Source organism: Canis lupus, chromosome 2 (genome assembly GCF_011100685.1).
Source record: "Canis lupus familiaris isolate Mischka breed German Shepherd chromosome 2, alternate assembly UU_Cfam_GSD_1.0, whole genome shotgun sequence".
In the NCBI taxonomy this organism is placed as follows: domain Eukaryota; kingdom Metazoa; phylum Chordata; class Mammalia; order Carnivora; family Canidae; genus Canis; species Canis lupus.
This window is the reverse complement of record NC_049223.1, coordinates 5,995,998-6,022,811: the sequence shown is the minus strand read 5'-3', so window position 1 is coordinate 6,022,811 and position 26,814 is coordinate 5,995,998. Positions and strand designations below refer to the sequence as shown.

Below are 26,814 nucleotides of genomic sequence, written 5' to 3'. Positions count from 1 at the left end.
TGTTAAATTCTAGGTTGGAGCCTAAAGAAAACCAATCAAGCCGAATCCTGATGTTTCTCATTATTTCACCATTGACATCCGAAGTCTAAACATCTGTGAAAAGATTAATTAATTCCTATTGCTAAGTAACTTAACACAAATTTATTGTTTTACCATTCTGGCGGTCAAAATTCTGAAATCAGTCTCACTGGTCTAAAGTCAAGATATTAGCAGGACTGGTTCCTTCTGGAGATGCTAGGAAAGAATCTTTTCACTTGCATTTTCCAGCTTCTGTAGGCTTCCTACACTCCTTTCTCGTTGACCATGTTTGTCATTACACCAACCCCCACTTCTATCGTCACATTTACTTCAATTTTAACCCTTCTGCCTCTCTCTTATAAGGACCATGGATTATATTGGGCCCACCTGGATAATCTAGGCTAAACTCCCCATTTCAATATCCTTAACCACATCTGTAAAATTGCCGTGCTATATAAAGTAACATAGACACAGGTTTGGTGGTTAGGATAGAGACATCCTTGGGAAGGAGCATTATCAGTCCACAGAAGTTACAGCTACCCCAGGGTCCAGTGAAATCAAACTGGTGACGTTTTCTGGCAAGACTAAAGGAAAGCTGTGCTTGCCAACTTCATCTGGAAATTTTGCCAGTGGAATAATACCATGGAAATCTGTCTTGCCTGCTTTGTGAAAGCAGTTTGACTTCTTGCAGAAATGATCCTGGTGACAATAAAAGCTGAATAAATTTGAACTATAAGGCGATAGGAGCTGAATTTTCATGTGTAGCTAATGAACTCCATCCAGGCCTAGCTGACAGGAAGATGAATTATAATAGGCTTTATCTTAACTGGGTTGACCCTGAGTTGGAAAAAGCAGTGGGACATGGAGGATGATCTCTTTCATTAATAACTATGTATTGTGAATATCCAGAAATTAATAACTTTTAGCAAAATTCAGTATTTTTTAATAAGATGGAGTAGTAGTGGCCATAAAATTTTGTTGGCAGGGTTACTCAGTAGAAGACAACTGGAGAAATGAATTAAAAGCACCCTTGGATCCCTCCTCTCTAGCTAACAGTACATTGACAATATTCCTTATCTGAATCTGTCAAAATTCCTCTGAATTGCTATCTCTTTTTCATTTCTCTTTAACCTGCCCTTTTACATGTGAGTGTAGTATTGAAGGTGCTATTTGTAGAGCAACTGTTGTGCCCAAGATTATGTATCGGAGAAACCACCAAGGAGCCCACACCGATGCAAACACACGAGGGGTTTATTTACAAGCTGGAGCTTGGGACTAAGTATACCTGACAAAGCGGAACAGGGACTTGGACCCCGAGGAGGGTTCCAGCTTAGTTTTATGGGCTGGTCTGGGACCAACAGAAGGGGTGGAGGAATTTCTCAAGTTATGTTTACATTCTGATATGGGGCTTTCAAGGGCATTGAGCTCTGTTCTCATTCTAATATGGGGCTTTCTAGGGCGTTAAGCTGTAAGCTGTTTTTTTTGTTTGTTTGTTTGTTTTTTTGTTTTTTCCTGTAACTGAAGTAATGTAAATTTCAGCTCTTATTCACAGGGGCCTGGGATGGCTGTACTTGTGCTAACGCTGAACTTAAGGTGGAATGGCCTTAATTTTCTCGGCCTCCACAGCAACAACACCATTTTCTTGACGTACCCCACTGGCCAGTTATGTATACTATTTTTAAAAGGATTAGGGCCAGGATCAGAAGTGGGCATGATAGAGAAGGTGAGGGAATGGAAGCTTTTTCATGTTCATACTGCAGGGTATATTGATAGGGAAGTCAAACTTCCTTATTTCCTAAAGGTTTTCTAAGAATTGGTTGCCTTGGAGACAGGGCAGTAGTTTTAGGATTAGATCTGAATCTGAGTGCCTGTTGATTACATTTCCTCTACCTTTGCTAGGATTCAACCATCTTTCTCTTCTTGTCTTCCTGTATAAAACAAGACTGACTAAAAGGATGCCTGGGTGGCTCAGCAGCTCAGGGGCTGCCTTCAGCCCAGTGTGTGATCCTGGTCCAGGGCTCTGCCTATGTCTCTGTCTGTTTCTCTCTTTGTTTCTCATGAATAAATAAATAAAATCTTAAAAAAAAAAGACAAGACTACATGTTTTTATATACCTGTACTCATCCTAGTCTTTTTTCCCCCTGGACTTCGGTGTCTTTCATTCATTAATTGATTCATTCACTAATTCACTCAACAAATATTTGGTTGCCAGAGTATTACAAGATGTATAATAGAAAAATGTGACCAAAATACAAGAGAAAATAGTCCACTTTCCCCAGGTGAGGTAGAGAATATTTTACAGAAGAGGCAACATCTGTGCACAGTCTGGAGACTGAACAAGTGTTTGCTTACAGAGAAAGGCTGACATTCTAAATGTGTGCTCACTCTAAATCTCTCCTAGGCACAAGGTATGCCTGTGAAGAGAAGCTGTTCTCAGGATTCTGTTAAAAACTTTTTCTTTGTTTCAAATAAGCTTTCTAACATTTGAAATAAAAATGTGACCTCTTTAAGAAGTCTCCAACTAAGAGGGACCTAGGGAGGGAGAGTTAAGCCAGTCTGTGTGATAGCTTCAGCAGAAGGCAAGTGGGTGGCAGTGGTAGCAAGTAAATAACTTTATTTTCATGTTATATTGTCCTGGGGAGCTGAGGTGGAGAGTAGCAATGCCTGAGCTGGGGCAAATAGTAAAACACCAAATGTATCCAATACAGGATATAATGAAGGTCTGATGGGATTTCGGGTTTCCTGAATTGGACCAAACAATGTCATTATAAAAAAAGGTCAAGGGAAAAAGGAAAAAGTTAGCTACTGTCTCCTGGAATTTTAATTCCCATTTTTAAAGAAAAAATTAATTTTTTAAAAAAGATTTATTTATTTGAGAGAGAGAGAGAGAGAGAAGGGGGAAGAACGAGGGGGGGGGAGAGAGAGAGAGAGAGAGAGAGAGAGATGCAGACTCCCTGCTGAGCACAGAGCCAGATGCTGGGCTTGATCCCAGAACCCCAGATCATGACCTGAGCCGAAATCAGAGTTGGAGGCTCAATGGATCGAGCCACCCATGCACCCCTTGAATTCCCATTTTTTATTTGAATCAGATGAGGACTTGTTTCTGTGAAGGGTGATACCCTGGCCTGGTGCATTAAAGCCACCAATACATTTCTTTTTTAATATTGGGAGGATAGTCACTGCCCAAAACCACTCAGATACTAAGTCATCAGACTTCCCTCAGAAACCTCTGGAGCTCTTTAACTAAAAGAAGACCTCTGGATCTGCAGGGCACCTCTAGCCCTATGCTCTAGTACTGTGGCTGGCATTTGTTCTGATGATTCGGTATTCATGCCATACTGAGCATTAAATATTTTTAATTTGAATCCAGTGAAACTTAAAGTTAAGACCTTCAATTTACTTAATAAATTACATTGCCAGCTTTACAGCAAGCTAAGCAATGTCTACAACTGAATAGGGCAGTCTTTGAATTGTGTTAGAGAAAAATGTGAATCTTTGAGATAGCAATTAAAAACCAAAAAAAAAAAATGTATGGGAAAGTTCTTATATCTTTCTTGGCATTCACCCTTACTTTAAAATGGTATTTCAGTTTCCAGAACCTTTTTAGAGTATAAGTTTATATGTTTATATTAACATAGTTTTAATAAGTGTATAGTATTAAGCATAAAAGGCAAATATGGCTTTGCTGTTTGGTTGTTTCTGGCTTTTCAACTATCTGAGCCTACCACAAAATTGAAGACTCAAATTAGCCATTCTTAAAAACCTATCCTGCCATTAGAGATGCTTGTTCCTGTCCTAAAAGCACAGGTTCTGGAGATTTCTCCTATTTCTAAGAGGATATATGCTCAAATAAATAGATAAAAATATAAAACATATGACATGTACAGTGCTAGAAAGGAGATAATAAGAGGTAATCTGAAGTGATTGTAAACTAATTTTTTGTGGCTTTCTTGTATATTTTCATGTCTTTAGTATTACAGAGTTGCTATAATACTTCTTCAGTTAAACTACCTTGTTAAAATCCTGCAAGATCAATGATGATTACAACTATGTACAATTTAAGGGAAATAGATTTCTTCTGTTGAGTACTTTGTTCTTCAAGAAAATCCAATTTTTTATTAAATAGCTAATTTTTGTAGTATTTAAGCTTATTATTTGACATTTATGTACAGTACATTTATGTACAGTTGGTATTTAAAAACTACTTAGTACAATGTTTAATTACTTCCTATACCTTACTTTGTAAGGTAGAATTAGCCTGATTAGAACCGTTGAATATAGCACAAAACGGAGGCCAAGTTTTCTCTTAAATCACTAGAAGTTCTGTTACTGATTTTTTATAATAAAAATTGGCATCATAGTCTTAAAATGGAATATAAAATTTATAGTTTTCAGCAACTGCCTCCTTACCTTTATACTTGCTGTATCTTATTGTGGGATTGAAAGAAGATGACTATGAAATAACAGAATTTTCCTCTGATGGAAGGCTTAAAATGTTAAAATGGTGACCTACTAATGTCCAATTAATCCTTTCAAGTCTACAAAGTAACAAGTTTTAATTCAACAGTAAAGTGCTTTCATTTGTGAAAATCCCTAAATATTTTCCCTAAATATCCCTTCAATTGCCACAATGATTTAGGCTCTAGATAGGAAACTAAGTATGTATTTTTATGGAATAACGGAGTGTTATCTTAATCTAGTTATTCTCATGTTAAAATATGAGTAGAAACACAGTCATTTTGTTAAAAAGTGATCATCATCATATTTGCTTCATTTTCCTAATTCCCAAGTATAAATTTTTTTAAATTTTCTTATATAAGAAAAAATTGATTTAATTACCATTTGTGACTGATCATAGGTTCATTTAATATGGTCACATTTTTATTTACACTTACCAAATGCACTTCTTACCTGTTATCATTGGAACTTTAGTACAAGTGTTGTGTTAACAAATTGTTAGAAGTCATTATATTTTCTTCATGAAGTTTAGCATTATTAAAAAAAAAAAAAAGTTTAGCATTATTTACAACAACTTCAGTAATTGGTGAATCATAACTTCATTTCTGTGATAAAAATCAAGAGATCATTGCAATTTTTTAGATATCTGATCTTCATCTTCAGGTGGGAAAACAGTTGAATTACTTAGTTGTACTAGGGAAATAACTGGTAAAATAACCAGTCTTTACCAGCCTGGTAAAATATTTTGGTCATGGATTAGGTTGGGGGCCATACCAACATTCTTCTAGTTCAAACCATTTATCTAGTTTTTGTTTCTTTTTCAGAATATCTTTAATAAGTGCTTACCACTAACTTGTAAGGACAGAGGACTCACCACATATTTGTATTTGACCACCTTTTACTAATAGATGTTCTTTTATATCGAGCCAAAATACAGGTTCAGTCAGTAGAAGTAACCACTTTGTGGTGAGTTGAAGGATTTGGAGACAGATCAAAGAAAAAACATAAGCATGAGGTGAAAGGAGCACAGAATGTGCTATATTTGGGTGTCTCTTAGACAGTCGCATGAGAGAAATCCCTCACAGTAGACTTTCCAGAGTCAGCAGGGCAGGGTCATCACTCAAAAGGAGAAGTCAAGAGAACCCCGGGAGAAAGGGGACTTAATGTGTGTAGGTGGTGTTGCTCAGTTCCAAGATGGGAAGTCTCTGGGTGAGAGAGTTCCAAAGGGCAGTAGAGGCTTGGGATCTTTGAAATAACATCAGTGTTTGTCTAAACTGTGACTAGTGGGTGTTGAATGCAGTTGAGCAGATATGCAAAGCACGCAACAACAAAATATTAGGACTAACAAACTAATAAATTCAGCAATGACACAAAATTATAAGAAGAATGGATTTGTAATGAGATGAAAAAGAATAAAATACTTAGGAATAAATTTAACAAAATAAGCATAAAACTTATATTCTGGAAAGCAGAAACCATTGTTGAAAAAAAAATTAAAGAAGACCCAAATAAATGGAAAGGCATCCATATTCATGTTTGGAATACCTAGTATTGTTAAAACTACAATACTACTCAAATTGATCTACAGAGTCAAGACAATGCCTACCAGGTACCTTTTTTTTTCAAAACTGACAAATTGATCTTAAAATTCTTAGGGAAATTTAGAAATCCTTTTAATATTCACTGGATCTAATTTGGTAGCATTTTCTTGAGGATTATTGTGTCTGTGTACTGAGAGATACTGATCTGTGTTTTTCTTTTCTTGTGTTACCTTTGATTTTAGCTATCATGATAATATTGGCCTCCTAAAATGAATTTGGATGTATTTTGTCCTCTTCTGTGGTTAGAGAAGTTTGGGAAGGGTTACTGGTAATTATTCTCTAAAGGTTTGGTAAAATTTGCCAGTACATACGTGTTGGCTTGTGATTTTTATTGTGGGTAATATTTTGAATCATGGATTAAATCTCTTGTATTTAGATTTTTTTGTTTTTTTTTTTTAAGATTTTATTTAGTTATTTATGAGAGACACAGACAGAGAGAGACAGAGGCACAGACACAGGCAGAGGGAGAAGCAGGCTCCATGCAGGGAGCCTGATATGGTACTTGATCCCTGGTCTCCAGGATCACACCCTGGGCTGAAGACGGTGCTAAACCGCTGAGCCACCTGGGCTGCCCAATTTTTTGTTTCTTTTTAAGTCAATTTTGTAGTTATTACTTTTCTAGGAATTATTCTATTTCATCTAGGCTTTCTAATTTGCTGGCATACACTTGTTCAGAATATTTATAATCCTTTTTTATTTCTGTAAGGTTGGTAGTAATGTTTCCTCTTTATTCTTGATTTTACTAGTTTCAATCTTCTGTCTCTCTCTTTTTCTTTTTCTTCTTTTTTTTTTTTGTCTATCTCACTAATGATTTGCTGATTTTGTTGATCTTTTAAAAAAAACAACTTTAGGTTTTATTGACTTTTTTCTATTTTTTAAAAAAATTTTGTTTCATTTCTACTCTAATATCTGTTGTTTTCTGTCTTCTATTTTGTGTCTTAATTTCTTCACTTCTTATAGTTTAAGTTAGACATTTATGTTATTACTTTCCTATCTTTATTTTTAATATAAGCATTTATAGCTATAAATTTTCCTTAATGCACCATCCTAGGTATATCCTCTATAATTTAGTATTCTATATTTTCATTTTTATTTATCTCAATGTATCTACTTTATGATATTTTATTTGGCTAATTAAGAGTGTTTTTAAACTTCCACTTACTTGTGAATTTCCAAATTTTTTGTTACTGATTGTTTATTTTGTTTTGGTCAGAGAACATATTTTGTATAATTTAAATTATTTTACGTTTATTGAGATTTGTTTCATGGCCTAATATGGTTTATCATGGAGAATGTCCCATGTGCACTTGAAAAGAGTGTATTCTACAGTTGTTGGATGGACTGTTTTCCAGAAGACTGTTAGGTATGGTTGATTTATAGTGTTGTTCAAGTCATTTATTTTCCTATTGGTCTTCTATCTAGTTGTTCTATTTACTATTGAAAGTGGATCATTGAAGTCTGTTACTATTATTGAATTTTCTGTTTCTTCTTTCAATTTTGTCAGTTGTTGCTTCATGTATTTTGGGATTGTATTTTTAGGTGCATACCTGTCAACAATGTACATTTTCTTAAGGTATTGATTTTTTAGCCTTATAAACTGTCATTTTTTCCAATACCTGCTTTTATTTTAAATTGTATAGTATTCGATATTAATATAGTTACAGAAGTTCTCTTCTTACTGATTTAATGGTATATTTTTTCTGTCATTTTCTTTTCACCATGTTTATGTCTGAATCTAAAGTGTGCCTCTTTAAAAAAATTATTTGACTGTATTTTACAATGTTATTGTTTCATCTGTCCAGCTATATCACTATTATAAAAACCTTTCACCATATTCTTTATGCTGTATTTTTTAATCTTATGATTTATTCATTATGTAACTGGAAGCCTGAAATCCTCCCTCCCTGTCATCCATTTTTCCCACCCCCATCACCCTCCCCTCTGGCAACTGTCAATTTGTTCTCTGTATTTATAGATCTGATTCTGCTATTTGTTTATTCATTTTAAAAATTCCACTTATGAGTAGAATCATATGATATTTGTCTTTCTCAGTCTGACTTATCTCACCTAGCATAATGGCCTCCGGGTCCATCCATGTTGTTTCAAATGGCATGATCTCATCTTTTTTATGGCTGCAGAATATTCCATCACATCTATATGCCACATTTTCCTTATCCATTCATCTGTTGATGGATACTTAGGTTGCTTCTATATCTTGACTATTATAAATAATGCTGCAGTAAACATAGGAGTACCTCTTGTGTGCCTATTATGTACACCATATAGTTGAAGCATGGATTTTTTTTTTGTAGAGGAAGGAAATAATTCCTTTTTATACCTCTTCAGTTTGACTATACAACCTTTCTTTAAACTGACATTTTATTTATTTTATTTTTTTTTAAGATTTTATTTATTTATTCATGAGACATGCAGAGAGAGAGAGGCAGAGATACAGTCAGAGGGAGAAGCAGACTCCTCACAGTTGGCCTGTTGTGGGACTTGATCCCGGGACTCTGGGATCATGCCCTGGGCTGAGGGCAGGTGCTAAACCACTGAGCCACCCAAAGATCCCATAAATTGACATTTTAAATATTGATATCAGTAATCCATACATGAATGATTATTGATTCTAGATTATTTTATTATTATTAATGCAATCACAGGTTTTCTTTTTTCTTTTTTTTTTTCTTTCTTTCTTTTTTTTTTTTTGTAGCTACATCACAGTTTGGCAACTTACATGGCTGGTTTTTATAAATCTAATCAAAGGACCCTATATTTCTTTGTTAAATTTTGTTTTATTTTATTTAACTTACTGTCTTTTCAATCTCTGCTTTTAGTAAATTTAATCTTACAACTTCATCTAGTAAAGTCAGTATCACTCCAATGTTGATTATGATGAGTTCTAACATTTAATGAATATGAATGGACATTCTCTATATCTTATCTAAACTGCCATGTGGTAGATAGGTCACCTGAGGCAAGTTACTTAACTCCTCTACCACACTCTCCTCATCTAAAATGAGCATGATAGGGCAACACCGGTGGCCCAGAGGTTTAGCGCTGCCTTTGGCCTGGGATGTGATCCTGGACACCTGGGATCAAGCCCCACGTCGGGCTCCCTGCATGGAGTCTGCTTCTCCCTCTGCTGTGTCTCTGCCTCTCTCTTTCTCTGTGTCTGTCATGAATAAATACATAAAATCTTAAAAAAAAAGAAAAATAAAAAAATAAAATGAGCATGATAGTAATCAATCATATCTAAGCTTACTGGGTTGATATGAGGATTAAATAAAATAATATTTATAAGGTATTTAGAATGCCTAACATATTGAACACCATGGAAGTATTTGTAAATGTCTTCTATGAAATAGAGAAGACATTATTATTCCTATTTTATGGGTAAGGAAAATAGGATTTAAAGAGATTAAGTAATTTACCCAAGGTTCCATTGCTATTAAATAGTGACTCTGGGACTTGAACTAAAGTACCTCACTCCAAAGTCCATGTTCTTGACCACCAATTCTCCAATATTATCCTCTTAATGTTTCATCCAAACAATTGTTAAGCACATTAAAGAAAATAGTGCCAAGAGGCCATAAAATGAATTGCCATAAATTTCCTTTCATTAATCAGAGCCCCTTTTAATGATCATTCTATAGTGTCTTCAAACCTTTTCATATTTCTCCATGAATTGAAAAAACTAAATAAAAATAGTGAAAAAATGCTTTGGTGAAAATGATACATATGCCTACTCTGTATTGCCTGATTGGCCATTACTGACATTCTCAAAAAGGAAATGAGAGTACTGTAAAATTTTGAACTCTTAGTGCTAATGCTTATTAATCATTGTATTCCTTAAAGGGATTTTTTCTCTTTTTTTCTGATTCTTTTGTCAAATTGGTACTTTTTAGAATTTCTCAGTGTCTTGAATATCTTCCTTTTCTGAATTTTATGTATGTTTTATTGAATAATTTTTCCTTCTTGATTATGTTTTTCCATTTTTTAGAATCTTTATTAAATTCTAGTTAACAAACAATGTAATATTAGTTTCAGATATACATTAGAGTGATTCAACACTTCCGCACAACACCTTGGTGCTCAGCACAGCCAATGCACTCTTTCATCTCCATCACCTATTTCACACCCCCCCCCCACTTCCCCTCTGGTGTCAGTGCTCTATAGTTAAGAGTCTGTTTCATGGTGTTCCTCTCTTTTTCTCCCCATTTTAATTTGTTTTGTTTCTTAATTCTACATGAGTGAAATTATTTGTCTTTCTCTGACTGACTTATTTCACTTAGCATAATACTCTCTAGCTCCATCCATGTTATTGCAAATCACAAGATTTCATTCTTTATGGCTAAGAATATTCCAGTGTGTGTGTGTGTGTGTGTGTGTGTGTGTGTGTGTCCCACATCGTCCTTATCCATTCATCAGTAGTTGGCATCTTTTCATCAGTGTTGGCCATCTGTATGTCTTCTTTGGAAAAATGTCTATGAAAGTCTTTGGTACATTTTTAACTGGATGATACATTTTTTGGATGTTGGGTTTTAGAATTTCTTTATATATTTTGGATATTAACTCTTTTTCACATATGTCATTTGTAGAATATCTTCTCCCATCCTGTGATTTGCCTTTTAGTTTTGTTGATTATTTACTTCACTGTGTAGCTTTTGATGCTTGATGAAGTTCTGACAGTTTAGTTTTGCTTTTGTTTTCCTTACCCTGGGAAACGTATTTAGAAAGAAGTTTCTAGGGTTGATGTTAAAGAGATTACTGCCTGGATTTTTATGGTTTCATGTCTCACATGTAGGTCTTTAATTCATTTTTAATTTATTTTTGTGTGTGTGGTACAAGAAAGTGGTCCAGTTTCACCCTTTTGCTGTCCAGTTTTCCAGACACCATTTGTTGAAGAGACTATCTTTTTCCCATTGGATATTCTTTCCTGCTTTGTGGAAGATTAAATGACCATTTGGTTGTGGGTTCCTTCCTGGGGTTTCTATTCTGTTGATCTATGGTGTCTAATTTTGTGCCAGTATCATACTGTTTTGATCACTACAGCTTAGAAATATAACTTGAAGTTCAGAATTCTGATGCCTTCAGCTTTGCTTTTTCTTTTACAAGGCCTTCTATTTTAAAAAGTCTGTCTTCTTAAAGGCTAGGGTACATGTCAATTATAGTTGACATTTCCACTCACAGTTGCTAGGAACACTGTGATGATGTAGCTACTTTATATTTCCATCCAAATATTTCTTATTGGTTAGAATTAGGCTTAGAGCAGCAGGTCAGGCAAAAACATACTAATGTTCTATGATTTTAGAGTGTGTTCAGGGCTTTGAATATTATAACATAGAGATTATTTAGAGAGGCTTTTTAAAAATTATAAAGTAAAGAAGGGTTATAATTAATATTTTAATTGTCTGTGTAAAAATTTATATTCCTGGGATGCCTGGGTGGCTCAGCAGTTGAACATCTGCCTTTGGCTCAGGGTGTGATCCCAGATTCCTGGGATCAAGTCCCATATCGGGCTACTTGCATGGAGCCTGCTTCTCCTCTCTCTGCCTGTGTCTCTGCCTCTCTTTCTGTGTCTCTCATGAATAAATAAAATCTTTAAAAATATATATATTCCTAAAGTACATAAAAGCATTTGTATATGTTAAATATTTACTTAAAAGTTGTTCTATTTAGGAAAAAAACCCAACTTATTTTTTCGTGGTCCAATGATGAACTAAGGACATTCATGCATCTTGAATTTTTTTCTAGAATAAGATAAATTGTTTAAAGAATCTTGCATGTTTTTCATCTGAGAATAATAGCAATTATACCAATTAAAATGATTTTCTTTGTAAATGATAAATAATATTTTATTTTTTCCTCCTCATAAAAGAAAAGCTCACTGCCACTTGAGAATATAGCATTTAGTTTTGATTTAGCATTTAATAGGCAGTATGGTTCCTGGCTTTTGGTTTAGCCCTATGCCCTTTATTCTTTAGCTGATTTGCTAATTACTATTGAAAAGGCCTCTAAAATTTCGCTGGGGAAATGCAAAAGTACATTCAGATTCTAAATACTTGAGAGGCAGCCAAGTACTGAGTGCATGCAAACATTCTGAATTTTACATAATTTTTTATATAATTACTTTTAATGTCCAGAGGCTTCCTTCTTCAATATCAGTGTATAGATCCCTTTTCTTTTAGCAAAAAATGGAATGAACAGAATGATCTGAGTCTTTCAAATAAATCAAAATAATAAAAAATAGAATTTCTATGAAAGGTGAAGGAGAATTAAAATATTTCTGGGAGGAGGCAGAAGTGTGGCATAATATTAATTTAATAATTTTTATTTAAATAAAAAGCATTGCATAAAAGTACAGAATCATAAGCATACAGCACAATGAATTGTCACAAAGGGAACACATTTTTATAAGTACCACTCATTTCAAGAGAAAAAAGCATTACCAGTCCCAGAAGGGCTTCTTGTGCCCCTACCCATCATCTCCTCCTCACTATTCCCCAAATTAGCAAGCGTCCTGTATTTTAAATCACTATACATTGGTTTCCCTGTTTTTAAGCATTATGTAAATAGAATAATGTAGCATATAGGGCTTATTTTACTTAACATTGTTTGAGAGTTTGAGAGATTCATCCATGCTGTTACATATAGCATTTGTTTATTATCAATGTTGAAAAGTATTCTGTTATGTAAATAGAACACAATTTATTCCTCCACTCTACTTTAAATGAACATTTAGCTTTTTATCAGTTTCAGACACTTGGAAACAGTGCAGCTTTTTTTTTGCATATCTGTTGGAGAGTGTTTGCATACCTTTCAGTTGAGTATATACTTAAGATTGAAATAGCTGGATAATGAGATATATTATTTTCAAATTTAGTAGATAATGCCAAATTCAATTTCCAAAAAAGCTGTATCAATGTTTATGTCTGCTGGCACTATATAGAGGTTCTACTTATTTCATATCCCTACTAATACTTAGATTGTTAGTTTTTTAAGTTTTAGCCTGTTTGGTATGTACTGATTATTTTACATTTGTTTTCTCTAAAGATTAATGAGTTTGGAGACCCCTAGACTTTCTAATTTGGAGCTTTGTATAATTTTTCTTGACTTGTGCAGTACCACATTATTACAATTACTGTTACTTGTAAAAAGTCTTGATAATCTATGGGCCATTCTTTGAAGGTTTTCTCTTGTTGTTAAGTTCTCATTGGTATTCTTGGTCCTTTGCATTTTCTTTTTTTTTTTTTTTAATTTTTATTTATTTATGATAGTCACAGAGAGAGGCGCAGAGACATAGGCAGAGGGAGAAGCAGGCTCCATGCACCGGGAGCCTGATGTGGGATTCGATCCCGGGTCTCCAGGATCGCGCCCTGGGCCAAAGGCAGGCGCCAAACCGCTGCGCCACCCAGGGATCCCCCCTTTGCATTTTCTTGTAAGTTTCCATATGAAATTTAGAATCAGATTGTTGGAAGTGTGTTATATCCATAGATTAAATGTGGAGATTGGAAGTCAAGACAATAATTAGCCCTTTAATCCATGAACATTGGTATATCCTTTCATTTATTTATATTGTCTTTAATTTCTTGCAATAAGGTAGGTCTTTTTGTATGAAGAAGCTACTCTGACATCTTTCGTTTATTATTATATATATTTTGAAGCTACATTTTTAGATGCAGATAAATTGGGATTGTGATAGATTCCTGGGAACTTGATACCATTTATCTCTGGTAATACTTCTTGACTTAAAAATCTTACTTTGTCTGACAGTTTTCTTTGCTATATATATATATTTTTTTCTTTGCTATATATTTTCATGGTATATTCTTTGCATATGTGCCAGTGTCCCACCCATATTCTTTGAGGTCTCACCACTGATTCTAGTCACAGGCTGGATTTCCAATTGCCTGGGGACTGTACTGGCTGGACTATGAAAAATTAAAGTACTAGAGAATTAATATCCTTGATATCCTTAAACCAAATGCAGGTAGGGTAGCTTTTAGCTCAGTTTAGGTAGCTTAGCTCTTATTCTAAGGTGGTTTCCAGAATTTTCTAGAGGAATTAAGTCCCAGTTATCAGAATAGCAGTTTTCTGGAATGATTTTTTTTTTGTCTTCCTTTTCCTTTTCCTGACTCCATTACTCCCTTTCTTCAATTTCATGCAATTACTTATGAAATAAAGTATTTTATTCAAATCTTTGTTTCAGGATTTGTGGATGTTCAAACAAGATATTTTCCATCTCTTTATTTCTGACTTTATTTAAAATGTATCTCAGCAGCTTTTGAGTTTGCTTAATTAATTTGACAATTTTAATGTTTTATTTGAAGTATGTATTTCTTTTTTCCCTTTGCTCATTTTTTTTTTCCTTAAATTACACATGTATGTGAGGTCATTGGTATTTGTCTTTTTCTGACTGACTTATTTTACTTAGCATGATACCCTCTAGCTTCATCTATGTTGTTGCAAATGGCAAGATTTCATTGTTTTTTATGGCTGAGTAATATTCCATTGTGTATATTCCATATACACATTGTGTATATTGTGTAATGGAATATTACATTCCATTGATTTATATATAGACACCACATTATTATCCATTCATCTGTTAGTGTCCACTTGGGCTCTTTCCATGGTTTGGCTATTGTAAAAATGCTCCTATAAACATCAGGGTGGATGTATCCCTTTCGATTAGTATTTTTATATTTTTTTGGTAAATACTTAGTAGAGTAATTGCTAGATCATAGGGTAGTTCTATTTTTAACTATTTAAGGAACCTCCATACTGTTTTCTGGAGTGGTTGCACCAGTTTGCATTCCCACCAGCAGTGCTAGAGGGTTTTGCTTTCTCCATAACAACAACAACAAAATAAAAACAAAAGAAAGAAAGTGAGAGAGAGAGATAGGCAAACCAAGAAACAGGTTCTTAACTATAGAGAACAAATTGATGGTTACCAGAGGGGAGGTGAATTGGGGAGGATGAGTGAAATAGGTGATGGGGATTAAGAAGTATACTTGTGATGAGCACCAGGTGTTTTATGGAAGTGTTGAATCACTATATTGTACACCTGAAACTAATATTACATTGTATGTTAACTAGCTGTAATTTAAATAAAAACTTGAAAAAATGAAGTATATTTTCAAGTATGTGTATATAAGAATTATTGTTATAGTTAGGATTTAAAGCTACTACCTGTTTTAGCATTTGTTTCTTATTTATGTGTCCTCTTTTGTGTTAATCAAAATATTCTTCAGTCTTCTTTTCTGAAGACTTCCTACTATGAAAAGAGACAGGATAGACATTCATTCCTTTCAAAAGGGAAAAATCAGGAGGAAAGGAATGACAAATCTCAGGCAAGTTCAAACTTCACAAGACAAATTTCATTAGATTTGAAGGTGAAGAATGGTTTGATGCTCCACCCTTTAGGCCCACTGTGATGGCGGCATCCTCACCAGTACTTGTTATTGTTTGCCTTTTTATGTTAACCATCCTAGTATGTGTGAAGGGGTTCCTCATAGTGGTACTTGGTTATTTTTAAAAACTTTTATTGATGTACCAAATTTATACAGACTAGTATACAAAATGACCACACCTTTTAAACAAGCACTTAGATATAAAAATAGATTGCTAGCAAAAATTCCACTTTTGTTCTCTATTTCTGTGACTCCAAATGCATGTAATGTCAGATCTGTTTACTATGCACTGTATATTCTTTGTGTTTTCTGTTATTTAATTTGTTTTTCAAACTTCAGACTAGATAATTTCTGCTAATCTATTTTTCTGGATAAGGAAATGATAAACTTATCCTTGGCTTAGAACTTAGTTTTAGTTCTAAAATATATATTTTACTCTTTTCCTGAAAAAAATAGATTCCAGTTCTCTGGAGAAATTTTATATTTTATTTTATTTTAATTCTAGAGAAGTTAATGTATAATGTGATATTAGTTTCAGGTGTACAGTATAGTAATTGAACAATTCCATATATTACTGAGTGCTCATCAAGATAATCCTCTGGTGAAATTTTGTATTATTGTCTTCTGTTGGAAATATTGACTATAGGTATTTAAAAATCTGTCAGTAACTTGAGTACTGGAGCACTTGTCGATCTGTTTATATTTTGGGGGGCATATGTTTGGTAATTTGAGAGTTAACTCTGGACAGTGTGTTGTTACAGTGGTTCTATATGCATTGCCTTCTTCCAGAGAGGTTCTATCTTATCTGTGATCTTTTACTAGATAGACTAAGTACTGCTTGATCAGTACCAAAATGAACAGAAGTCTATGAAAAGCTCAGTTTATTTATTCACTCTTACTTCCAGGGTAAAACACTCAAGAAGGCTATCTGAGAACCATGGATGGTTATTAGAGACTTTTGTCCTTGGAAGTTCCTAAACTCCAGTTTAAAAGTTTAACATTTAAATAAATAAATAAATAAATAAATAAATAAATAAATAAATAAATAAATAAAAGTTTAACATTTTAATGCTGCCTAAAATTCAACTCTGTTTCTCTTTAGTGTTTCTACTTTGCTTCTTTGACTTTCACCTTGGGTGACTTAAAAATTCATTAAAAATTTTTGAGGCTCGGTCTTCTTTCCTTGACTTTCATTCTCTCTGGGATTTTTGTGTTGAGGCTTGAGTTTTTTTTTTGCAGCCCCCAGATTGATAATTTTTTTCTCTTTGGGCTGGTGAGATTACCTAATTTTCCTGGCTTTCTACATCTTACTAGCTTCCATCTGTCAGATTCTTAGTCTTTCCCCAATGCCACATATTATCAAATATTAGGTTTGATTCAGAAATGCAGAATATAGAACAGTTATACATTTCCCTTCTTTCTGTGATGTGGCCCCTCAATTTTAGCTCCATTGGCTGTTTTCGGATGTCTCCACATAGGTAGATAGGTTAGTTGGTTTCTTTCTCTCCTCTCTTCCTCCCTCCCTCCATTCTTTTCTCCCTCCTTTCCTCTTTTTTCTTTCATTTTATCCAGATGTTTTATTTATTTATTTATTTTTTGGCAGGAACTTCAGCCTATTTCAAGATAATATGTCATAGCTAGAAATTAAAGTCAGTTCCCTCCTTCCCTCATTTTAGTAATATTTATTGGTACCTACTATATGTCAAGCACTATGTTAGGAGCTGGGGAAATTGCATAAAGATTGTACCCAGTATCCAGGTTAAAAAAATAGATTGTTACTGGTACCACAGAACTCCCTCTATACTGTCCCTCATCCTGTCCCACCAAAAGGTAACCATTGTCCTGAATTTTATGTTACCACTCTATTCTTTAGTTTCACATATGCATGTATCCTTAAACAGTACTTTATAAAAGTTTTAGATGTTTTTGAATTTTATAAAACCGAAATCATATAACATATATTCTTTCATTAATTTTTATTCTTAGTACAGCAATTAATATTTTAACAAACGATACTAAAAAAATATCTAAAGATGGACTACCACAAACAAACATAGATAAAGCCCTTTAGCCATAAATAGGACACAGCACCATATAGAAACTTTGATTTTGCTTTTGTGCTTATGGTTTGTGCTCTGAGAACTAGACCATGACTTTGTTCCTCTTTGTTACTGAAGCAAATAGCATACAATGAAGTTCAGTAAGCAAGAGCTAAAATAAGTCAAGAATGAAAAGAAAATCCCCAGTGGTTATGAGCAGTGGCCACAGGAGACACAGGATGTCAAAGGTAGAACATAGGTGCTTCATAGTAAGTTTGGGATTTAGGGGAGGGCAATGTTTAATCTTTTTAGTCTTGAGCATATTAAGAACTTGGCTTGCTCGAGCCTTTGGGGCAATTTCTGTTAGGAGGGTCTGGAAAACTGGGCTTGCTCACTGAATGAGATGTAATCCTGACATTTCCCTGAGTCAGTTTCAACCCCCACAAAGCGTCTCACCGTGTGTCAGTGTGAAGTTTTGTAAATTTGTAATGTGTCTGTGCCAGATGCTTCACTGTCATCTTTTAGCCTTCTTTTGTGAGAGCTGGCTCTACCAAATACAATAGGTATGTCAAAAATTAATAATAGAAAACAATTTCTTTTTAAATTTTAACTGTATCATAATGTGAAATATCCCCTCATTCCTCACCCCTCCCCTGCCCCAGTCCATTATACTTTTTAAACTAGATTCTGGTAGCTAATGAGTAATAGAGACAAAATGTAGTTTTTTTTTCACCCTGGTGAAATACTGCATTATTTGTTATTCATGAGTTCTTGTTTTCTTGGAATATTGTTTGATGAAATATGTGGGTGATGTGTACCCTCTCATTGCCTGCAGGCCTTTTAGATTTCCTCAGTTAGGGTATTTTCCTTTTGTTTTTAATAAACTTTCAAATAATTGTAGAGAAGAGCCACTGGATGATAGTATAACTAAGCTGTTTTAGTACCATGTCTCCCCAGACCCACTCCCAAATTAACAATCAACATTTTACAGTATATCCTCACAAAATACATAGAACGAGTAAAAGCGGGGTGGGGGGGGGGAGCTGCTGTCTTTTAAACATAGTCTAGAAGCCTCAGTTACTCCTGCATCTTGCCGGCATCAGGCCTCTTTTCTTGTGCCTCTGTGTTGTCATCTGCTTTTTGAATAAGGTTCAGGAAAGTTAATACAACAGGAAATCCTTACTGGAGTTAGGTAAGTCTTCTGTCCAAGCAGAGCAGAGTCATGTTTTTGCCTATAAAGAAGTGACAGTCTAGATGGCCATGAATGTCCTTGGTTTTCATTGCTATGCTTGCTGAGTTTAGTTTGGGATTAAGCATCTGTGAACTGGTCTCATGATTCTCTTGAGACCTAGAAGGGCTTCTGTTTCAGGAATTCAGGTTGAGAAGAGATACTTCACTTACCTACCCTGAATTGAAGATTCATTCAAAGGAGCTCTACATTGGTAAGACAGAGGCTTATTTTAAAATTTGTAACAGGTATAAGAATTAACTGCATGTCTTAAATATATTTTATACACATATATTTTAAAATTAATAATTTTCACTTAACTTGAAGCTAAATGATCCAGCAAACTGATCCATTTCAATATTGTCCCAAACCAAGAGAAATGGAAAAATAAATGTCTTAGAACAATCAAGATAGATTCCAAAGTGACCAGGTGGTAACATCTATTCTTGTTTATAGAATGCTATTATGTGCCCATATTTTGTGGAGAGTAATCATTACTCTGAAGCCACACTCCTGGGGTTGAATCCAGGCTCTGTCACTTACTAGCTGGGTGGCTTTGGGCATGCTACTTTAGTAGTCTGTGTCTCAGTATTTTTCATCTTTCATATAGAGATGATAATAGAATTGATATAGGATTATATGTGTTAATACTAGTGCAGGCATTAGAACAGTGCCTGGCATAAGGGAAATGATGTGGGAAACAAAGGCAGAGGAAAATATAGATAAAATTAAATGTCCTTATAACCTGCAGCCCATTGACAAATACTTGAGGAAAGCAGAATATAATGTTCTTCCAGGAAACTCCTGTTTCATGTTAATGCCTTGCTAGAGGTAAAAACAACCTTGGTTTAACAATAGTAAGGAGTCTGGTAACCTGCATCTTCTTTAGTATGTGTAGATCCTTTTGAAGCTTCCTTTATCTTTACTTCTTCCAACATACATAATTGCTCCTCAAAATCCTGAGGCAGGAGGCAGCAGAAGGCACCAGGGAGTAGCAGCTCTTTCTGCCTATGGGCCTGTCTCCATACTTTAATAAAACCATCATTTTACACTGAAGATGTCTCAAGAATTCTTTCTTGGCAGTCGGCTCCAGACCTCACAGAACCTCACATGTGTTCATAAACTACATCAGTAAATAGTCAGAAAATATTAACTATTATCTTATTTACTCTTACCTTGTTATTTATTATTACATATACTCTTCTCATGCTTGGTGATCTAGTTTACATGTATATAGGTAATTATAACTATAAATGAAAAGGAAATAGACAATTTTAACAGTATGTTTATGTTTTATACTTAAAATATGACAACTGTTAGTTCAAAACAAAGAAGCAAAAAGAAAAACACATTAAAAAAGCCTAAGAACTCAAAAGGTTTAGCAGTCTTGGTGTTTAGTGTAAGAGAAAATAGCCATAAACCTTCAATAGCTCCAAAGGGCATCAGTGTTTTTCAGAATCATCTCGTACTTAGTGTTCAAAGTAACAACTCTGACTCAGGGAGAAAATGTTAAATTCTGTCCATGGTGTTCAGTTCAGAGAAGCCTGAAAGTGTTCTGCCTTATAAGAAGATTTTAAAACAAAGTTTTTAGAAAAGTATTTAAAGACCCATTTCTGGAGGATTTTGAATTATATCAGTTTTATCATATTTGCATTTTCTTTTTGCCTCTTCCTTCAGGTGGAGCAAAATTAGTTTTTATGAATTATATGTAAATGTGACTAGTTTTCAGAATTATATGTAAATATGATCCTTAGACACAAGCATTGTTTCCATTAAAGACCAAACATACTCAAGTTTAGCCTTTGTTTTAGCCATTGCATTGCTCAGTAGTACCTTCATACAAAATCTTCATGACTGTCAAGCTGGCCAGGTTTTGTTTTGCAATTATGTTCACCAGGAATTGAGATGAATTATATGTCTTACCAATTATGTGTTGCAGTGTCTTCTGTAGTGTTTACATATACATTGTTGAGGAAGGAAAGACCATTTTGCTCTAAAGTCTTTTTAAAAATGTTTGATTTTGATATAAAACATGTGACATTAAATTTACCATCTTAACCATTTTTTAATTTTAAGTTCAGTAGATTAGCTCTATTCACATTGTCGCATAACAGATATAGAACTCTGTCATCTTGCAAAACTGAAATGCTATATGCTCACTAAATAAGTCCTCAGTTCCCCTTTCAGTCTCTGGCAATTACCATTCTACTTTCTTTTTTGCTATGAATTTAATTACTTTAGAATCACATACAAGTGACTTTATATGGTATTTGTCTTTTTGTGACTGGCTTATTTCACGTAGGATCCTGTCCTCAAGGTTCATCTATGTTTTAGCATGTGACAGGATTTCCTTCTTTTTAAATACTTAATAATAATTCCATTGTGTAAAAAAAAAAAAAATTCCATTGTGTGTTATAGTACATTTCCTTTATCCATTAATGAACATTTGAATTGCTTTTACCTCTTGGCTATGGTGAATAATGCTGCAGTGAACTGGGTATCAAATATTTCTTTAAGACTTGCTTTCAGTTATTTTGGATATATAGCTACAAGTGGGTTCCTGGATTATACGGAAGTTCTGTTTTTAATTTTTTGAGAAACCTCCATATTGTTTCCATAGTGGCTGCACTATTTTATATTCCCACCAACAGTGCATAAGGACTCTAATTTCTCTACATCCTTGCCAATATTTGATAGTGTCCATAATGTGTCCATAATAATGGTTATAGGCTAATACCTCATTGTAGTTTTGATTTGCTTTCTCTAATGGTTAGTGAAGTCAAGCATTTTTTCATATGTGTCTTGGTCATTTGTCTATCTTCTTTGGAGAAGTGTCTGTTCAAATTTTTTGCTGATTTTTAAACCAGGTAATTTATTGTTGTTATTGTTGAATTGCAGTTTTTATATATTCTAGGTATTAACCCCCTATCAGGTATGTTGTTTACAAATATTTCCTCTCATTTTATAGGTTGCTCTTCAAACTTGATTGTTTCCTTTAATGCATAGATGTTTTTAAATTTGATTGTAGTCCCATTTGCCTATTTTTTGCTTTTGTTGCCTGTGCTTTTGATGACATATCCAAGAAATCATTCCCGAATCCAATGTCATGAAGTTTTTCCCATTTCCTTCTGGAAGTTTATGGGTTTAGGCCTGAATTTAGGTCTTTAATCTATTTTGAGTTAATTCTTGTGTGTACTCTAAGGTCAGTGTTCAACTTAATTCTTTTGCATGTGGATATTCAATTTTCCCAGCATCATTTGTTGAAGAGATTGCTTTTTTTTTTTTTTTTTTTTTTTTTTACCCCCATTGCATGGTACTGGAATCCTTGCAAATGTTATTTGATCATTATATTTGAGGGCTTATTTCTGGGCCCTCTACTCTGTGTCTGTGTACCACTTCGCTTTGCTGTTATGCCAATACCACATTGTTTTGATTACTGTAGTTTTGTAAATGTTTTTGAAATTACAAAGTGTGAGACCTGCAAATTTATCTTCATTTGCAAGATTGCTTTGACTATTTAGGGTTCTAGAGATTCCATATGATTTTTAGGATGGTTTTTCTGTTTCTGATAAAAATACCATCAGGATTTTAATAGAGATAGCGTTGGGTAGCATGAGAATTCTAACAGTGTTGTCTTCTAATCCATGTACATGGCTGTCAGTTCATGTATTGGTATATTTAATTTTTTCAGCAAGTTTTGTAGTTTTCAGTTTGGTTAGGTTACTCCTAAGTATTTTATTCTTTCTGAAGCTATTATAAGTGGAATTGTTTTTTAAATGTCATTTCTGGATTGTGATTGTGTATAGAAACTCAATCAATTTTTTTATGTTGCTTCTATATCCTAGAACTTAGATTAATATGGTTATTAATTCTAACAGGGTTTCTTTATTCTTTTATTTTTGGCAAAATCTTTAGGGTTTTCTACATGTAAGATCATGTCTTCTGCAAACAGATAATTATACTTCTTCCTTTCTTTTTGAATGCCTTTTATTTATTTTCTAATTACTCTGCCAAGGACTACCAGTAATCCTGAATGGAAGTGACAGAGGCTTTGCCTTGTTTCTTATCTTAGAGGAAAATCATTCCACATTTCACCATTGGGCATGATGTTAGCCATAGGCTTTTTATATATGGCCTTTATTATGTTGAGATAGTTTCTTTCTGTTCCTAGTTTGTTGAGTGTTTTTATTATGAAAGGGTGTTGAATTTTGTCAAGTGCTTTTTCTAAATTACTTGAAATGGTCATGTAGTTTTTGTCCTTCATTTTGTCAATATGTTGTATTGTATTGAATGATTTATAAGTTGAATTATCATTGCATTCCAAGAATAAGTTCCACTTGGTTATGGCGTGTAGTCCTTTTAACTGAATTTGGCTTGCAATTTTGTTGAAGATTTTGTTGAAGATTTTCACGTCAATATTAATCAGGAATATTGATACATAGTTTTCTTTTCTTATAGTATCTTTGTCTGATTTGGTATCAGGAAAATGTTGGCTTCATAAAATGAGTTAGGAAGTATTTTCATTTCAATTTTTATAAGAGTTTGAGGAAAAGTTTGGTGTTAATTTTCCTTTGGCTCTTTGGTAGAATTGCCCATTGAGGCTTTCTGGTCCTGTGCTTTTTTCTCCATTGGGAGGTTTTTGATTCAGTCTTCTTACTAGTTATAAATCTATTCAGAATTTTTATTTCTGTATGACTCAGACTTGATAGGCTGTAGATTTTTAGGAATTTTTTTAAAGATTTTATTCATTTATTTGACAGGAAAAGAGCACAAGCAAGGAGAGCAGCAGAGGAGCAGCAGAGGGAGAAGCAGACTCCTCACTTAGCAGGGAGCCTAATGTGGACCTCAGTCCCTGGACCCTGGAATCATGACCTGAGCTGAAGGCAGACACCCAAATAACTGAGCCATTCAAGCATCCCTTTAGGAATCTATTTTGCTTTAAACTCTTGACCACCATCTCTTTCCATGTGGACCTGGATTACTCCCAGGAACACGACTTTGATTGTAGGTTGTCAAGACTATCCTTAGTATATCTCTGCTGATGGCTTAGTAAGTATGGGCATTGTAGTTTCATTAAAGAGGGTATCCAGTCTTGTGAGTAGCTACCTCATTCAGAGGAATACTAAATCTTGACATAAGAAGCTTAATGTTATCAAAGGCCATCATGGAACAGATACCTCCATGGAGGTTGCTCTTTCCATTTCTACCCTTTGGGACTTCTATAAAGATAAAGTAGAAAGATGTAGGCTTGAATATCTAAAATGAATGAATGTTTTGAATACCCCAAATGAGTATTTTAAGTGAATATTTTAAATGAATGTTAAATTAGGGTAAGATTCTGAAGATTTTTTCTTGTATTACATGAGGATCTTTTCAAAATTCTAAATCTCTAAAGAGAAAAACTATAGAAAGCAGCTCCTCAATCCAAATATGATCCACCTTAGTTGAGTAGTAATCATATTTATATAGATTTTTAAAAACTAGTTTGGATACTAAACTAGTTGCCTAATCTTGAAAATGTATAAGTTTGATTCTGAGGTGGCAGAGTTAGAGTAGCTACAGAATGGTGATGGCAGATGGAGCAAGAAAGCATGGCAAGTTCATTGCAAATTTATGATAATTAATAGAAAAATAAGCCAGGATCACTTTTATACTCTAAGGCAAACATATAAGCAATAGCACATTGAGTTCTATGTAGATCCTACCGTTTCGAAGTATAGCAAGATGCTATTCTTTCATTGATATTAACTGACAATGTTTTTTTCTTTTCTTTGAAAATATAATTTAAGGATAAAAAAAAGAATTTGAGGTGACTAATAAGTTATATTACTTTTTCCAAAATAAAATTAGGAAACTTTTTTTTATTCTCAAGGGACTTTATATTTGGTCACATTTATCTGATAGGTTTTTCTTAACTTTCATTTTTATTTCAAATTTAGAGTTAGCTTGTAAAGAGGTATTCTTATTCCAGTAAACTTTCAGATCTCTCTTAAACATTTAGAATTTTCAACTGAATTACTGTTGTAGTACTGTCATATTATCAGGTAATTTAATGCTGTTTTAAGAAATAGCATTAACCTCCAAATTCCAGTGAGGCAGAATATTTAGAGCACACTATTTATTCTTAGTATCTAAGAGAGACTTAGTTTACCTGGATAAACCTATGCTGTGTGAATGTTTACTAAATATAACTCACAAGAAATTTCACATGCAATGTCCATAGTATTACAATCTAGTTAATGGGTTAATGATACCACACTTTATTACTCTTCTGAGTATCCTTTGTTTCTTCCTTTCTGCCTGACCTTTTAGCTCTAGAGTGTCCTGAGTCTCACCACTTTGGACCTCTGTCCTTTACAGCCTGTAGGCATTCCCTTAGCAATCTGGTCTTACCGGATTTCATGGCTTTACCTATCATCTTTGTGCAAATCAGTCCCAAATTACATAGCCCAGACATCTCTTCTAAACTCTGTACTGTTTTATCAGCCTGCCTATTTGATATCTACAATTAAGTGTTAAATAGCACTTCACACTTAACACTTGCAAAACTGAACTGCTCTTTCGTCCAAGTCTTCTCTACCAGGAACTTTTCCTAGGTCAATGATGGCAGCTCTAGTCTTAAGGTTGCTCAGGCCAAAAAAAAAACCAGAATAATATCATCCTTCACTTCCTCTTATATCCCATATTTAACCTATTAGGATATCTTGGTGTTTCAGTTGTCTTCAAACTGTACATGAATTTGACTGAATGATTGTTCATACAAATTAAAAAACTAAGGCTCAGAGAAGTTAAGAGAACATCCCAAGTTCACATAGCTAGTTAGTGATAAAGTGATAATTCAAATCCTTATTTTCTGACTGACCACAAATAATATGCTCTATTCATAATACTAGTGCTTCTGCAAAGCAAATGTTATAATTGTTTATAATTTATATAGCTTAGAAATACGATCTGACCTATTGTGTAAATGGATCTTTATAAATAGTATGTGTTATTTCAGTTCGGTTTTCTAGGAATTTTCTAAGCCCAGAGCAGTTATTTCATAAATACTTGCCAACTCAGTTAAATTGATTGGTACTTCTCTCTTCTTGTATATTGCTCTAGATCAGGAACTGTGTTTTCAATTTCAAGGTATAATTAGATATAAATTGTGTATTAGGTAAAAAAAAAAAGGCTGGGGGGTAAGGGTGGAATTAATGAAATAAAATATTCAAGGAGGTCTCTTCGAAAGAGGTTAGACATGTTCTTATTATATCTGTATGAATTTAGGACATATATTAGCTCTTGCTACCTTATATATAAATGCTTTTCTATTTCTTAGAGTTTTCATGGTATGTAATATTGATCTTGATACCAATCATTAAAGTTTAGATTGTGGAATTATTATTTAAATTATTTAGAGTCTTCTCTTAAGGGCTTCTGTTTTAAGGAGACATTTTATAACTAAAATCCATTAGATTGTAAGATTTTCTAGTTGATTATAATGGAAAAAGTCAAAGGATTAGCATCTTGGTAGAGAAATAGCAGAAAAGTTTCAGTGCTGTCTATTGTCTTGACATACTCCTGTTTCATTGATGTACTGTTTGTATTTTAATAGAATTTATTCCATGCTTATATCATTTAATGTAGCAGAAATGAAGTATATTAAGCCAAATTTTATGAGACTCAAGTGGTATCTTTGAAAGAAGCCAAGATTAAACTTTTGAGAGATATCTGTTATATCTATTTATGTGACATATTTAGAAAGCTGATAATTTTTAAAATTTATGTACAGGTAGAACACTTATCTATGCAACAGATTTTAGATGAAGAACCCTCAGGATCATTATTATTTTTTTAATTTTTATTTACTTATGATAGGCACACAGTGAGAGAGAGAGGCAGAGACACAGGCAGAGGGAGAAGCAGGCTCCATGCACTGGGAGCCCAACGTGGGATTCAATCCCGGATCTCCAGGATCGCGCCCTGGGCCAAAGGCAGGCACTAAACCGCTGCGCCACCCAGGGATCCCAGGATCATTATTTTTATCTTTTTTTTTTTCTCTTCTAAATTTT

General features: G+C 33.9%; 1 protein-coding gene across 1 annotated transcript in view; it reads left to right on the top strand.

Annotated features, from left to right (window-relative positions):
- Nucleotides 1–26,814, top strand: part of GPR158 (G protein-coupled receptor 158) — a 410,036-nt gene that overhangs the window by 170,103 nt on the left and 213,119 nt on the right. The gene's annotated exons all lie outside the window — the stretch shown is intronic.